Below are 17,059 nucleotides of genomic sequence, written 5' to 3'. Positions count from 1 at the left end.
TGGCATCCCTCCTGGGCTTGGAACAGGTACTCCTCCAAAAGTCTAAATTCTGACAAAACCTATGTCAGTGCAAGTACTTAAATTCCTGAAGGACTTAAGCTTTGGTGCTGAAGCTGAGGCAACTGCTCTTTCCATCCCTTATCTCAGGAAAAAGAGGAGGGAAATGTATATGGGCCTATACATGAGGTTCTGCTCTCAGAGAGCTACACTTGAAGGATTCTTCTTGTGTCCACTAACATATTTCAAATCCAAATCTCAGATCAGCATTTAGTCTTCTCTGTGCAACAGCAGATGCTCTCAGTTTACCATGGGGATGCCTTTTATCCCTCAGAGAAGCACAGCTGAAGTAACTTCCTTGTGAAAAAAAAGGACAGGAAAAGAATAAGACAAGAAGCTCTGGCATACAGATCTTTTTGTTCACTTCTCTACATGCAATCCAGAGACTGCTATTCTCAGCACAGTATGAAAAACATTCTCCTGAAAGAGAGCACAACGTGCTCTATCAGTTTTACTGGGAAACACTCATTTTTATTGCAGTAGGCTTTACTTGAGTAAAGACAGAGGGCTGGAACCCTGATGCCAAAGGCAGAAGCTGAGATGGGCTTTGGTGCCTGTGTGAAATACACGCACAGACTGGGGCTATCTTTAGAGGACAGCCAGCAATGCATTCAGCCTCCTGCCCTCCAAATGCAGCAGAGCCAGCCAGTCCCAGCCTAAGGTGCTGCATGATCCATAAGCAGCATTCCTCCCTCAACCAACCAACCATGTTCTCCACTTGGATCACCCTAGCAGACATTTTGTTGGCAAGCTGTCAGGGCTTTGAGAGTCACAGCCCCATCTTTCAGGAAAACAGGTTTTCCCATGTCCACATCCTGAAGTCACTCCATATTGTTGCTGACAGATTCATATATATAATGATAGAAGTTCTGCATTAATATCTAGCCCTCCATAAAGGGTTTTTACTGAAATGCCAATTCAACCATAGCTGTAATGGTTTCCCTATTTTATAAGGCACACATTTCAGGCACTTTTGCAAATAGTTAAAAAAAATGGAGCAGTTAAATTATGCTGCTAACATAATATGAATGTGTCATCACACCCTATCAAGCAATTTCATATCAAACAAGGATGTGATATGGAATTTTGCTGTTATGATGCAAAAGAAGGAACTTGGAGAAAAAAGTGCAGTATTAGAATAATGACACCCTTCTCCACCTTACCCTTGGCAACCTGTAGTGTCTTTCAGTTATGAGACAGACTAGGACAGCTGAAGATAAAGTTGGACTGACATCTTATTAGATTTTTGTTTGGTTTGTAAATATTAAATGGAGGATCTCAAATTCACCATGTGATTTCAACCAGAAAAACTGTGTGAAACAACTGATATCTCAGCCCTAACAAAGCTGTATTTTCAAACTCTGAGTCTTCAGGTCTTTCATCATATTTCTGCATGTATTATACCACTAACGATGCAATACACAAAGAGGACAAAATGTCAGCTCTCAATGGAAATGAACTCCCCACCCTTCAACATTCAGACCTTGCTTAATTTGAATGTGTTAGATCATCAGTCTATTATTCTTCCAGCTTTTTATAATGATTTCTAACACTGGCCAGGCATTATACACCTGGCTGGAAAATGTTTCTTTTTAAACAATGCAAGAACTAACCAATATGTAAACCCAATAATTAAATTACATTTAGCTGCTGGCCATTGTTATTCTGCACTCCTTTCCCACTGAGGGAGCTACAGTGATCCGATTTAAACAGCAATCTAGCAGAACATTTTTCATTGCCCATGATTGTTGTGCAGAGTAAATTGGCTCACATCAGATTTGACTCTAATTTGGGTTTCAGAACAGTTAATTTGAACTTAAGCACTTATGGAAGGGCTGTTAACAAGAGGTGGCTGCACTGGAATTCTTCTCATTGCAGTGCTGTTATAATCCAGATCCTTATAGATCATATGTGTGTGCTTTCTAGCACTCCACTCACAACGTTAGGCGTGTCGGAAAACAACTTATCACATATTTAACAATGTCAAAGGAAAATAACACAGATGCACACAATAGAGTCTTGCTATATGAGTGGCAAACAGAAATAAATACATTTCTTTTCAAACACGCAGCTGCCTTGTGACTTAACCATCGAAGGATTAAATCTACCTTAGTCCTTTATTGTGCTGTTTTGATGTTTCAGCAAAACAAGTAGGGTCAAGCTCTGCTCATTCATAAGTTACCAAGGGATCCATGGAAATACCTAAGGGTTGAATTTTATCATCGTTAGCTGTTACATTAATAGCACTAATGTCTTAATCTTAATACTCTGGCTCATTAGCTTAGGTAAAAGACTACTAATATAAAAGGTGTATTTTAGCCAATCAACAGAATTTATAAAGGCTTTTGGTTTGTTTTATAACATTGTCTCTCTTGCAGTACTAGTGGTTAGTACAGACATTAGAGCATAATATTCTATAATTAATAATGAAAATATGATCTAACAATATAAATACAAGCTCTACTATCACTTTAGCTCAGATAGAGCTTAACCTACTTTTACTCTATCATAAATCAAGTCTGTTACCACTATCCATATCTAATTGCTTGATGATTATTTTTTTCCCTAACAAAAGTCCAATGCATTTAGAAGGGGCTAAAGGGAATCTGGGGTTTGGGTTTAGATTTGCCTGTTTTCCAGCATATATCAAGAAACAAATTATTATAAGATAGGCTCAGAAATTGGTCTTTTAAGTGACAATGCTGCCTACAGAAAACAAAAGTATGGAGAACGTATCTTAACCACCAAGATGGTCCTGTGGGCAAAGGCAGACTCCTTGTATTTTGGCTTCTCATTAGAAGTCTCCTCCTATCTCTGGTGCCTAAATGTGATCACAAACAAGTGGCACAGCACAAACTTAACCAGAAATGATGCAAACAGACTGTCAGAAAGGAGAGTGACAGGTCTGACCATGGATACACAGTAACCCAGAGTCAGGGCCTACACTCTAAAACCAAACGTAAATTCTGTATGGGTGTACACACTGATTATGATGGGATTGAAAACCTGCAAATGTCCTTTCAAGGAGATTCCGATTACAAAGCCAAGCATCATTAGAGCATCAGTTACTGCCTGGATCCAAGTGCTGCTTCTGCAGTTTGAGGAGGTTGTTTTCTGTTGTTCTGTTCAGAATAAAGAGACAGAATGTCCCAAGTCCAAAGCTGTACTTGAGTGGATATAGAAATGCATTTAAGAAATACGTAATTAATTTCTTGCTTGAGTATTACCCTTTTGCATCCTGCATTAAATTATGATCTGTATTTTGAAGTTCAGATGTAATTGAAATAATTAACAATAACAACACCAACTATTTATTACACAATTAAAATACGTTCCACACTGTTCTTCATGTGTACTTGTTCACTTCCTCCAGACATAAGTAATGTGTAGACAGATACATTGTTTATTTACGACCCCAGTGACAGTAAATGTGGCATATGTGCCTACAATGTTTGACAGATAAAATGAGTTATTTACAGAAGCCTGGTTTATTATGTATGAATACTGAAACAGTGATAGTATTTGGAAACTTCTCCATTTATTTTCCCAAGAGCTTGTTTCAGTGGAAATTGTGTTTTGAAGTGCTACATAAAAGGATAGCACAAATAGTCCAGTCCACTCTGTAATGCAGTCATCACTTGTATCTGCTAATTTTAGAATGGTCCTTTCTGACTTTATTTTTACAGGTCTTACTGAACTCAATGACAAGTTTTCTATAAGCAGCTGTGGGTTTGGAATTCAGTCCTTATAAATAATATCTCTGCAGAAGGGTAGGTCCATTTCTGGGTCTCACTGTTTAGCATAATATGGAGAAGGTATAGATGTATGAGAGGAGGGAAATGGAGAACACTTTTGATCTATTAACCTTAGGTATGGGGGGGAGGGGGGACAAAGAACACTTTTGATCTATTAAGCTTAATTCTAAAGGGCTAAAAGTTGTTTCTAAAAATTGCTTCCATGAAGCCAAAAATAAAAATTATACTGACTTTGTCAGGAAAAAAAAATGGATCCGCCTGGAGAAAATGTATTGATTATTCTTTTTTGATAAAACAAAAACTTAGACACCAGATTGTGAAAAAAAATTATGTATATCTCTTTTACTTGTGCAAGACTGATGTGTAGTGGGGTATTTTTCTCCTTTTCCCCCAACGGTCTCCTTTCCTCTATTTTCTACCCTTAGTTTTGAAATGACTCAGAGCATTCTCACAGAACACTGCAGCCAATGTCAGTGGCAGTGAGCACTGCCCTGGCTCTAAACCTGCTGCTGTGAAGTGCTGCTTGTTGTGCAAGTGTGTTATGCAAGATGCTGCAAGCTGGAGAGCCCAGTGTCAAAGGTAATCCCTGTGGAGCCTTGCATAACAGCCACATGCAAAATTACACTGGTGGCTTTCATTGTTTCTGCATGTGGGTTGTTGACTTTTATGGTTGTTGTTGTAGGTTGGGTTTTTGTATTTTCAAATTAATTCTGAAATTTAACATTATTTTTCCCAAAATCTTGATAGAGTTGTGTGCACATATTGCTTAATTTTCAAGTGCATTTATACACAACCTATATGGCACATATTTTTATATACACAAACTCTTGCCACAGCTATCTAGGCCTTGAAACTTTTGGAACCCTTTCAAGGAATATTTGTGCTGTCTATTGTGGGCAGACCTGAGTTATCTCAATCTGTGTTTCAGGCTGGAAATAATGAAGTGTAAGCCTGAGCTGAGGCTCTCAGCACAGTTTATTAGCTCAAACCCAAAGCTGTGGTAAATGCAGTCCTGTGGTTTTTTTCCCCCTACCTTCCTCAGAGCAAAGAGAAGGCAATCATTCATGAAAGAAAACTATTCCAAAATATCTGCTATGTTCTTTGCTCAGTGTGACATTCAATCCAAGGTGAGACTTTGCTACAAGGATGTAGGATTACAATAATCCCTATGCAAAGTCCAGCCTTCACCACTGTAAAAATACACAAAAAATGGTGGGAGAACACATCTGAATACCTTCTCTTATGTACATAAATACAGAAGCTTTGGCTCGACACCTCATACACATGTATTATAACCACCTCAAGGTTTAAGAGCAGCTTGTTCACTCAAAGCTCCCTAACAGAAGATACTGGATTGCTTCTCAGTTACAAAGCACTCAACTTAAAATGTTCAGACTTTTCTATGACAACAGAGTACATGTGCTGCTGTCACAACACCACAGCTATTTGCAACCTGCATCTGATGGTATGTAAGAGGGAAACAGGAGGAAAGGAAGTCCAAGAGTCAAGGGACATCAACATTGTGGGCAACAAGGATCTTGCCTTGTTTGGAAAGGGACTAAGTAGGAAAGTAGTTGTGGGAACAAAGAAGAATTTAAGAAATAATTGTATGATCCCACTCAGTAAGAGACAGACAAGCACTGCCAGTAAATTTAAGCATAGAATAGAACATAAAACATTCAATTGGAAACTGATTCCCTTGGGTCTAATTTTTGGTGAAAGGACCAGAAACGACAATTGTTAGGACCTGTGATATTTGTCTATTCAAGGCCAAAACCAGAAACCAGATGCAGTGAGGAGCTCCATGTAAATCCAGGTCACAGGAGACATGGCAAGAAAATCTGTAATTCCTTCCCATTTCTATTATGCGTGATCTATTGTGAAAATACAGCAGTGTACCAGGAAAAGCCTTTCCAGCCTCTCTAAGTGTGGATGTAGATCCAAGTACTCACCTATGTACTGCTATCTACAATTTTGGATTTGTACATATGCACATAGAGAAGACAAACTGATGAAATCACTGCCAGAAAAATAATCATCTATAAAGTCCACAAAAGCTCAAGTTAATACAGTGCAGGAGTCAGTTTTACTTCTGGTACTTTGAAGAAACCAAAGGTGCCCATAATCACCTCCCTGCTCACCATGCAGTGCCCCACGTTAGCTAATAGGAACACAAATGAAATACAATGCCTTCCCTCAGCCAGGATCCCTACTCAGCTTGGCTTCATTAAAGGACAGACCTTGCAGTGGTTCATCTGGGAGCAGTATTTCCTATCTATTTGACACAAACGGCCTTTTCTTCAGCATCAGAGCTGCTTCTCTTATTTTAGCTATTTGTTCTTGAACAAACATATCTCTTGTGGTTAATGAAAGGGGAAATCCTTCTCTCTGTTCATGCCTCTGTTCCCTTCTGTCCTTGAATGATCTGCTATCTGCCTTGCCCTAGAAACTAAAATGACCAGAGCAACCAAGTACATGGAGAATTGTTCTGAGCACTCATTACTGAAACCCTGTCCAAGATCTGTTATGGAAAATCTTCCATGCTTGGCTGTAAAGATCAGTTCCCTTTTAAGGTGCTTAGTTATGAAAGCTTCCTCTAGCACTTGGAGAAGTTTTCCCTTCTCAAAGAGCTGGAGAGTACAGCCCAAGGTGAGGAGAAGGCAGGGTCTTCTCCATTCCTGCCACCTGCTGATACAGGTGTTCATGGTTCTTACAGGGAAGCTACAGAAGTCAGGTGCCCTTTCTCTGCTACTGGGACAGGTAATTTATCCCAGGTCACTCACTATCTGTCCCAGGGCCAGAAAATGAAGCTGCATCTCCACTAGTAAGAAATGCAGCACAGCTGAAGTCAACCTGCAGAGAGAGTCAGTGCCAGAGAATACAGGGTGTGTGTCTTGGGGGAAAGGAAGAGAGATAAGGGGCTGTGAGGCACAAGTGTGACTTCTCCTGAGCACCAGAGAGCATCTGGAGTGTGTTACTGGCATCCCTGCAGAGCTTCTCTTGTTTTCCTTTCAACCTAAAAAACTTTATTTCACATATTCAGAGACTACATCTCAATCAACCAAAAAACAGCAACTGGGGAAGCTCAGATTTCTTTCCAAAGTGTGCTCCTCAGAAAAGGTAAAATGCTAACAGAAAGGCAGTATTTTTCTTTCTAGCACCTGGTTCTTGCAACTAAGCAAAGTCAATAGTAATACGATATTCTTGATTTAGTTAAATCATTTAGCATCTGAAATCTGGTTGCTTATCTGAAGTCTTCATTACAGCTAAAACACCAGCTCTGAAAAAGGGGGATGAAAATTACAAGTAAATAGGACATCTCTCACAAAATCTGATACTTGGGACTAGGAACTTATAGCATGCAGAATTCTAATAAAAGCAGGAAAAAATCTCTATTATTATCAAAATAAATCAAATATATTCAATATATCGAAGTATATTAAAAACTGTAGCAAACAATTTTCTTGATGAAATGCAGGTGCAGTTACATCTTAATAAAACATGTTTACAAAAACAGCATTTGCAAATTTTAATTTTTCTTCTCTGAAGAGCAATAATTTTCTACATCCTACTCTTGCTTTCAGTCCTAAATAAGTTTAACTCAGACTGATCATTTATGGCCCAATTTTGCTTCTTCTAATCAAAATCAGAAAACCTTAGTCCTCATATGGAATTATTTGGATTACCCACAGCAATACTATCACAAAAGGGCAGGACAGGTCTGGACTAGCTATATTTTACCATCACCTCAATAACCCCACAGAAAAGTGTCTGCTTCTCAATCTGGTTTATTTTGTTTAGCTTTAGCACAGTGAACTGGGTATTTTATGTGTCAAGGAACTGGCAAGAACCAGTTCATCTCTACATGGAGGAGAAAAAGCAATAGCACTTGTATGTAAAAATTAGTGGGATTTAAATGTACTTTGTATTCAGTATGCAGAAACTTGGTGAATGCAGCCCTGCCTCCACTCCACTCTGCCCAATCATTTACTATCTGGTAGAAATAATTTATGACAAATAAAAAATACCAAGCATTGGCACAGGCAATGCTTATCCCCATATTGACTTTTTGTCACTCCACAGACCTCAGGAAACTTTAATGGTCAAGTTTTGCTCTCAGAAATACTGGCAAAGCTCGAAATCCCTGATTTCCAAACTTTGGGTCTGCAAACCATTTGTGGTCCATGACACCACAGTGCATGGTGCTCGCCATAAACCCGTGTTAAATGGTGACCTTTGTGATCACGGGATTGTGGAACGAATGATGTGGTTGCTAGGATAATTGTTTGGAATAAAAAGTACCCGTCTTAGTATTTCCCTAGCTAAGTTTGTGCCATATTTCATGTCAATGTGTAACTGCATGTGTTGGCAGGAAGAAAAGATGTTACAATCTCTCTCTATTCCAATGCAAAATAAACTGTGAAGTTTTTCTTCACGAGGAAACCACTTACGAAAGCTACTCTTGGATGCAAAGAGAGGTTCAAAATTAACCATGTTCAAGTGTAAGTAGCATATGCTAGTACCAGTTACATTTTGGGGGGAAGTTCCAGGTTTTCTGATGACATGAAAGTTAGGGTTTCTTGACATCAGAAAGGATTAAACTGAGTTAAGGTTACTGACCAGGATGTAAAGGAAGCCTTCATCCAGGATGAACTCTAAGTGATAAAATCCAAATCCTGACTCCCACAAGACACCTGAGGATTCTTATGATTTTCTAAGTTTACAAAGTATATATTAGTATTTTAACATATTTAAGAAAGAATTATCTCAATGTTTATATTTAAAATACTGGCAGATGTAAATGGATGCCTGAGTATTTACAAACAGCAGAAATAATTGCCAGCTTGTCTCGTGGATTTAAGCATCACAGCTTGCAGTTCAGTGAAATATAACCCAATGAGTTTACATCTGGGGGATATAACAATGGGAAATTATTCTGAGGACATGTGCAAAGGGAAAGTAGCATGCATCAACTGAAATATGTTTAGACTGGAAGTATTAATTGGCAGTATTAATGGGGATTGAGGCTTAGACCTATGATCACTGACTTCTCTCAGAGATCTTTGTGAATCCAAGCAAAACTTCCAGGCTCATTAGCCTGGAAAGTGACTGAATCTGTAGTTATTTTGCCTCAGCTCTCCAAACCTTTTCTTTAAGCTCAATGTTACAGGACAAAAAGCTACTTGAGCAGCACCCATTGAAAACATGAAAATCACCACCTACCTTTTTTAACTTTCCTGAACTGAACAAACATAAAATTATCCCCCTAATGGGATTGTGGGTGATCAAACCTAAAATGCAACACCAAGAAACTTCTTGGAGGTGGTTTCTATATGCTCTTCTGTCATGAAAAAGAACAGTCATTCCCTCCCTAGGAAGGGAAATGGATACTCTGAGGGCCAACCATGGCCTCTTACCCTCAGTGAGGAGTTTAGTATCCATAATGCTACCACAGGTATCTCTACCTGCTTTGTGTGTATAATTTAATAGTATGGATACCATTTGTTCCATTTACATGCTTACCTAAATTTATGCTATTCTGTTGCTCATAAGATTCAGTATAAGAGAATGGAAAACAAACTTTGCAATGACCCAGCAGGAAGAGAAAGACAGAAGTGAATTCCTCTACTCACAACAGGAGACCTGGTATTGGTAGTTCTACATCATACTGATTTTCAAAGAAAAGATTTTAAAACTTCCTTTGGACTGAGATGAAACTTAGAATTTTTAAGCTGTTTTCCTCTCGCTTTATTATATGAGGGAAAAATCCAATGTTTCTTTTAAAATGGGAAATGGTATCATTCTGCCATAACAAAAGCCTGTTTTAGATTGGTTTATTGCCCAATTTTTAAATGCACATTGCCACAGCATTTCAGAGGAATGTATTTACATTTACCTTTCTAAAACACACAGTATATTATGTTGCAGTTAAAAACCCACAAACTCAATCTGATATTTCTTCACTAATTTATTCCCAAGCCAATATGTATTTTAATGTTCCAAACTGTTGCTAATTAACACATGGAAATATTTTAACATGGATTTTGATTAATTCCATTTAACAGTCTAACCAGTGCTAAAGCATATGTGGTGTGTCATTTCTTTCTTTTGAGGAAGGCATTGGCATTAAATCTTTCAATCTTCCTGAGCACCAAATGCTAATTTCAGGAAGATTAAATAACAGACTGCAGCTACAGTTTCCTTTCTTTACTTCCCAGAAGGTGAAATGAACATATTTATGTGGGAGGAATTTCTTTACTGCACAAGCCAAAATACAGAAATTAGATTTTTTTCCCCAACACTGCTAATACACCAGCAATTGCCTGCCAACTAAATAACTTTAACCTATATCTGCAGTTCATGGAGCATTGCCAAGTTATATGTTCAACTTTCTTTCACTGTGTTTTTTTTTATTAAAGTATTCCCATATGATGTTTTCACTTGCAGCTCCTAAATGCTTTTCCATACATGAAGCAGAGACTACAGCTAATAGTGGGGTGGCTCTGGCCGTAACACCAGAAATGCTTGTATAAGACCTCCTCTGACTTTCACATTTTGAAAGTTATACATATGATTCATGTGCTGCTGCAGTGGTTTAAAATCTGAGTGTAGTTCTGCATGTCAGCAAACTAAAGGACAGAAAACAGCCTGAGGTGTGCATGTGAGTAAGCACCTCACACCTGTGAGAATGCAGGAGACAGAGCAGCAGGGGGGTCAGTGACCTGAGTATCAATCCAGCTTTTCATGAGACGGAGTCTGATCAGCTTAAGAACAGTTAAGCACTTCTGTTCTTATGATCTCCATCAGAAAGGTGACCACACCTGAGTCCTGCAGTTGCTCTTTCCTGTATGGTGAGTCCAGTTTCACTGTGCTTACAGCCACTGTCCATGCGCTGCCCTGTGGTCAGCATGTTTCTACTGAGAGCCCAAGCAGAGTGCACTGCACATCACACCTGCATCTCCTCCATGTCCTACTCACCTCTGTTGTCTGAGTAACCTTTTCTTCTGTTTCTTTCCCTAGGTCTTATTTTACTTGTTGTAATATTCTCTGTAAATCTTCATTCAGCTTCTAATATATGGTGCTGTCCCTCCTCCTCTACCTTTCGCTAGTTGTATTTCTGTCTCAACTGCTCATGTAACATCTGAAGTGTTTTATGTTTGATTTCCTACTCTGTCTACAATACCCAATCACATTCTGCACCATCCAGCTGTCCTGGCATTTGCAAGGAGCATTACAGTTGTTCCTTACTGAGCTATGCCTACCAGATACAACAGTCGAATTTTCTACTCGACTACTGTTTTCATCAGGATTAAAACTTTCTTCTCCAAATCTGCATTTATACCCCCTGATTATCTTTATGCATCTTTTTACATATTTAACAGGTGTGTGTTGCATGCCACTAAATGAGTGGCACAGGGAATTTCAAAATTATAGCTTCTAGGGAGAGTCCCTGCTGTTGTTCAAAAAGCAGAGGCTGTCCAGAGAAGCCCCACGTTCAGACACAGTGATGGTTCACAACTGCTGTCACTGCCCCTGCAGAAATGTGTGCATACTCTCCTGCCTGCACTTGAAAAAACTTGTGAATTCTGTGCTCTCAGACTATTTAAAATCTTAGTTTCTCTACAAAAAATAAGGGTTGTGGAAAAAAAATATCTGATATTTATTACAGGAATGAGCAGTGAATATGTAGGATGGTTTTCTCAAACTAGTTGTGTGTTATTTTAGAGGTTGCATCAACTAAAATAAAATTTAACATAGCTGGTGGCAAAGTTTAAAAATGGCCAGATGCTGATACCTGTATATCTGCCCATCCTGTTCTCAGAAAGAAGCAAGCATGCTAATCACTTGAGGACTGATCACAGCTCAGAGTGAAAACACACACCATGAAACATTCAAACACATGAAAATGGAGTTTCCCCATATTTTCTTACACGACCATCGTTTATTTCACTGTTCAGAGAAAATATTTTTATTAAAGCTGGTTATGTTCCAGAAGAGTATTAAAAAATTGTGCAAAGGCTCCACCTTTGTTCCACCTGCTAGGCCGGGCCTAAAAGAATGCCCTTGTTCGCTGACAACTAAGCAGACTACTAATACTAAGATACAAGAACATCCTTCCTTATGCATTTGCAAGCCAGATAGCTGGATACAAGGTGCTGAAAAATTAGGTCTACCAGCTCCTGGTTATCATTCAAAAGGTACATTAACAGTCAACATTGAGATAACATGACACTTAATGCTGGTTTTACACAGATTGTGATATTTTCCTTAAAAAAAGGTGATTGTTCCATAGTCATAAACCAAATTTATTGTCAAAGTTATGAACACACCCTACAGTCCCCCTGCAGCCTTTGAATAATGCCTTCACATCTTTGCTCAAGCCAAACAAATTCTCCTACTGCTCTCCCCAAAGCCTTTGAGGTCATTTTACTTTGTGACATTTCATAAGACCCCAAATGAGACAAGCAAGTACTCTGGCACTGGGAATTTCAAAAAAGGTTTAAAAACAAAAAAAATCACTCTTCAAGACACCACATGTCTGACTCTTCCCAGACTTAACTATTAACGTCACTCAGACTTTTTTTCTTCCTCACAGCAAGTCAAAATTAGGAATAGCTTGCAAAACAAGAACCACTAACAAATGAACAATGAGAAAGAAAGAACCTAACCCTTCTTTTCCCAAACCAAACACACATGGTCAGTTCTTTCAGCCACATTTATTCAAGCAACTTTAACTGCCCTCTTTGGAAATGCAGACTTCCCACTGGTCACAGTGGCTCAAACTCAGGCCCTAAATTTGCTTATTTATGTTTAATTTAAAATAGACAAGCTATCCTCTTGCTGCAAAACAGCTTTGCTAGCCATTGTCCAGGCCAAGGGACAGTAGCCTTCAAAAGGCCACAATAAGAGGTCTTCAGTCGAGTGGTGTCATATGGTCTTCATTTAGAAGTATCATAAGAACATTACTTCTCGCAGTATTTGCAAATTAAAAACATATGGCTGTAACCTCTAATACTGCAAGAAATACTGCTCTTTGGGTTTGTTTTTGGCCTCAGACTTTTGAAATATGAACCAAGCAAAGGGATTCCATCTTAATGCGTGATTCAGTCCATTCTTCTTCCAAGCTCAAAGTTGGGGAGACAGCTAAAGCTGGCATTTGAAAAAAGTGATTTGCCCAGAACTATGGTAATGTACTATGTTGGTAACTAGAGTAACATGTATATCAAAAAGGGGTGGGGCTGGTTAAAGGCATCTACTTTCTATTAAATTAAAAAAAAAAAAAAAACAAAACAACAAATGTATTATGCTGGCTTTGGTTCCTATAGAGAGTTTTATAAGTCATATATAAGCCTCTTGCATTTACTATTTAGGTTCAATCAATATGGTTATCTACCTGTCAATTTTTCTTGCTCTTTAATGCAGAAGGAGAACAGCCTTTTTTATAGCTAGCTCAGAAAGCACTAAGCAAATCAATACATGCAGCGATAACAGAATGATTTGAAACACGTAACAGAAGCTTATCACTTTGCAGTATACTGAACCCGTCAAAATATTTTCCTAGAAGTAAAGTGAAAATAGAAGTTCTCCATTTTTTTATTCCTTAAGTGGAAAGTGACATAGATGTCGTAGGCCTTTTGGATTTGTTCCTAGCTTTGTATTTTTGGGAAAATTTTGTACATGAACATTTGCTACTTTGCAGGAACATGAAGCCAATTCTGTAGTGAGATTTAAAAACTGCCTTGAGAATCAAAAATTATCTCAATTGCTCTTGATTCCCCATCTCTAAACCATTATTGGAAATCCATGCATTGTTCTGGGGAACTGGGCATAAGGTTTTCCAGGAATGCAGATTCTGATGTTCCCACAGACCTTAAAACTCTCTACTTTACTCAGTGCGCTCAGTAAATTGTGCTTGAACACAAACTGAAATGTACAGGCTTTCTTTCAGCTGTCACCTGCTGAGTTAGTCAATTTGAAATAATTTATAAGCATCTGATTCCTAGAGGTTTAAATATAGATAGATGTATCAAGATTCTGGATTTTAAAGCAGCAGAGAGAGGATCAGCTGTTATTGTGGTCTCTAACATCTACCTTTTTTGAAGAAATGCATAGGATTTAACTATGTGGCTCTCATTGAGTGGTAAGTAACAATCATCTGCCATCATAGGATTTAAGTAGGTGGAATTCTGCATAGTACAAAAGCTCTTTGCAATATTCCCGGCTTGCCATAATTTATCAGAAGTTAAATGCAAGCTCAAAATTAATATATATGTATTGCAATGTAAGTATGACATAAATACATACTAAAGAGACAGGAGTTAATAGGAAAGGAACAGGAAATAATGTTTACGGGTTGAGGCTTTCTATCATTTTCTCTCCCAGTTTTAGCTCCAAAGCCATTTCTATCAATTCTATGTCACGAGATCTGGTGGATTTCTGCATGTGCCCCAGGAACTCACATGATGGCCCTATGGCTTCCCAGTTCATGAAGATTTGCTCCACAGTTTCTGAGCCTCAGGGGCTGCCAGGCCTGGGCACTACTGGTTACACTGGGTTTTGCTCAAGGCAAATCATAAAATGTTTTACCTTCACCCTTAGAAAACAATACTGATATGAAAAACAAAGCAGAAAGGTAAAAGAAATCAATAGGATCACAAAATCACAAAGAAACCCTTCCATGACATGACTAAAAGTTTACAGAAGCTCTGCTACTTCTATTTCTCTACTAGAAATGGCCACTCATGGTGCAGTTAGGTCTGAACTAGCTCTGTGTGGGTGAGCCACGGTCTGTGAATCACACAGCAGCACCCACTCAGAGGCAAGGATTAGTCCACAGGTGTATAAGAGCTGCTAACCACCTCCTGACCCCACCTGGTGAGTCTGTGTGAACTCACTGAGAATCTCCACAACCTCAGAAATCACTGACCCACGATCTCTTGCCCAGCGGAGACACCAGCAGCGAGGCATTAACAATGCTGTCTGCTCCAGAGCAGCTGAAAGATGGATGGGCATCTCTGATGGCAGAATTGGGCCCAGCAAATGAGCAAAGATTCTTAGAGCAACACCTCAAGTGACACAAATTATGTTATAAAATTGATCACTTCCTTACACATGGCAGAACGTTTCCAGGGCACTCAGCATCTTATTCCATTAAGCCATGATAAATGACACCATATTTCCACATCAGTCTGAGCACTTCTTTTAAATCTACTTGTTCAAATATTTGGTTACTTACTCCCCTCTCTCTCTCTGTTAGATAGCAAGAACAGTCTTTTTCTTTTCCAACACTGCATGCCCTAATGGATGCCATTATTGCGGGACCATCACCCAGGAATTTTATTTCTTTACAGAATTCCTCATCTTAAGAACAAGCAAAACTTTGAGAGAATCACTAAAAACCTTTCAGTGTACAATCTATCTGCATACACTCAGGAACTTGAAAAAATGGACTCAGATATACAGGAAAATGACAGAACAAATTATGCAGAAATGCCACAAAACAATTCTATTGCTAGCTTGAAGAAGATCACCACCAGCACCTGGAACAGTGTTAAGATGGAAACCTATGGAGTAGGAACAAAATTGTTTCAAGCAGATCACTACGGCTTGAGGTGGCTTGGGAAGGTTCATAAATTGATAAGCACCACCAAAGGATCATAAGCCTCCACATCAATTGTATAAAGATTACAACAGAGCCACTCACTGCAGTCATTCAGAAAAGGTTATGGGTTTCACAGGTGTGCACTGTCAGTTCTGATTAAGCTTAAACTAAACCAGTTATCTATAATGTTGGATTGGAAGGAGTTTTATAGCTGAACGCAAGGTAAATCAAATTCAGGATACACATCTGTGGAAAAACACAGAGGGCCAAAGTTCACAGTCCTGACACAGGCGAAAAAATCCAACTCTCCAAACTCAGGAGGAGATTTGCCTGTAAAAGATCCATCAGTCTGGCTATTGTCCAGTGTTCTGTCTCAGAAAGGAAAGTTATTTTGTCACAGCTTTGAGTTTTCTTTCCCTCTTCAACTTACTATTCACTCTCAAAATGCAGGCTGCTTTAAGATTATTATCTACTTTCATTTCTAAATTGCCTAGAGTTTACCATTTATCTGAACATGAAATTAATTATAAACCCATACTTTTCACTACGCAGGATATAAACTAAAATAGCAACAAATTCTAATGCAATTTTTCATCTTTGCAACTAGGAATCCTTCCAGAAACAGCAGTACATATCAGAGATTCCTAGAGCTATGCAAGAAGAATGTGGGTGAAATTCTGCACCCAAAAAACTTTGTTAACAACTCAATTGATTTCACAGTGCCAGGCTTTCACTCAAAAAGTAAAGAAATTAAAAATGCATTCTTAGTAGTTGACACAAATTGCAAAAGGTACAATTTATTTCCAAAAATACTTTGCATTAATTCTGCACTTTAAAGTGCTTCTATTGACTCATAGCATTAATAGATGGCAAGAAGGAAAAAAAGTGTTTGCTTTTGCAACATCATTATTTCCTTTGCATGCAATTATTTACTTGCCAAACAATGCTAGTGACAAATCGCAGCAGACTCTGAAGTCATCTACACCAGCAGATTTTTAACCCAAGGTAAAAATAAACAGAAACATCTGTAAAGTAATCTTGCAGAAAGCTACGTTTATTAACAAATACATTTTCTAATAAAACACCATCTGCAAGCAACCCTCAACTTCCACTTGATATAAATAGGCCTTTTACTGTTTTCAGATGCAGTTCCCAGAAAATTATTCCAAGCTCTACTGCAAAACACATCAGTCTTTGTTGCTGCCTGGAATGTTAATAAATAACATCAAATTTTTAAATAGTCAAACAAATTATTGGCTTGAAACAATTACTCCAATAGAAAAAGCTGACCTTTTGGTATAAAGCAGTTTAAGAATGCATCACTCCTCATTCCTAGGATAAAAATATTACCAAGCAGGGAATATTTTTGGGAAAACAGAAAGCTATGAAAAACCCATCTTGCAATTCTGCTTATGTGTACACTGTACACCTACCTTCCAAAGGTTACTGGCTTAGAGAAACTCAGACTAAGAGAAAAAATACACAGAGTATAAATAGTTCAATCCATATCCTTATTATACATTTGTGCTTGGAATGGACACGAATATGAACCAACTAAAATGTTCCTCACAGGACTACTGTTCTGACCAGCAATACAGAATTCAACAGTTTAATCTGTTGGTTGTAGAGAGTGGGACTGAATCCC

At 38.4% G+C, this 17,059-nt stretch overlaps 1 protein-coding gene across 5 annotated transcripts in view; it reads right to left on the bottom strand.

Moving 5' to 3' along the window:
• AFF2 (ALF transcription elongation factor 2) overlaps nucleotides 1-17,059 on the bottom strand; it is a 359,241-nt gene that overhangs the window by 223,518 nt on the left and 118,664 nt on the right. The window lies entirely within an intron of this gene.

Source organism: Vidua chalybeata, chromosome 14 (genome assembly GCF_026979565.1).
Source record: "Vidua chalybeata isolate OUT-0048 chromosome 14, bVidCha1 merged haplotype, whole genome shotgun sequence".
In the NCBI taxonomy this organism is placed as follows: Eukaryota; Metazoa; Chordata; class Aves; order Passeriformes; family Viduidae; genus Vidua; species Vidua chalybeata.
This window is presented reverse-complemented; position numbering and strand designations above follow the sequence as displayed.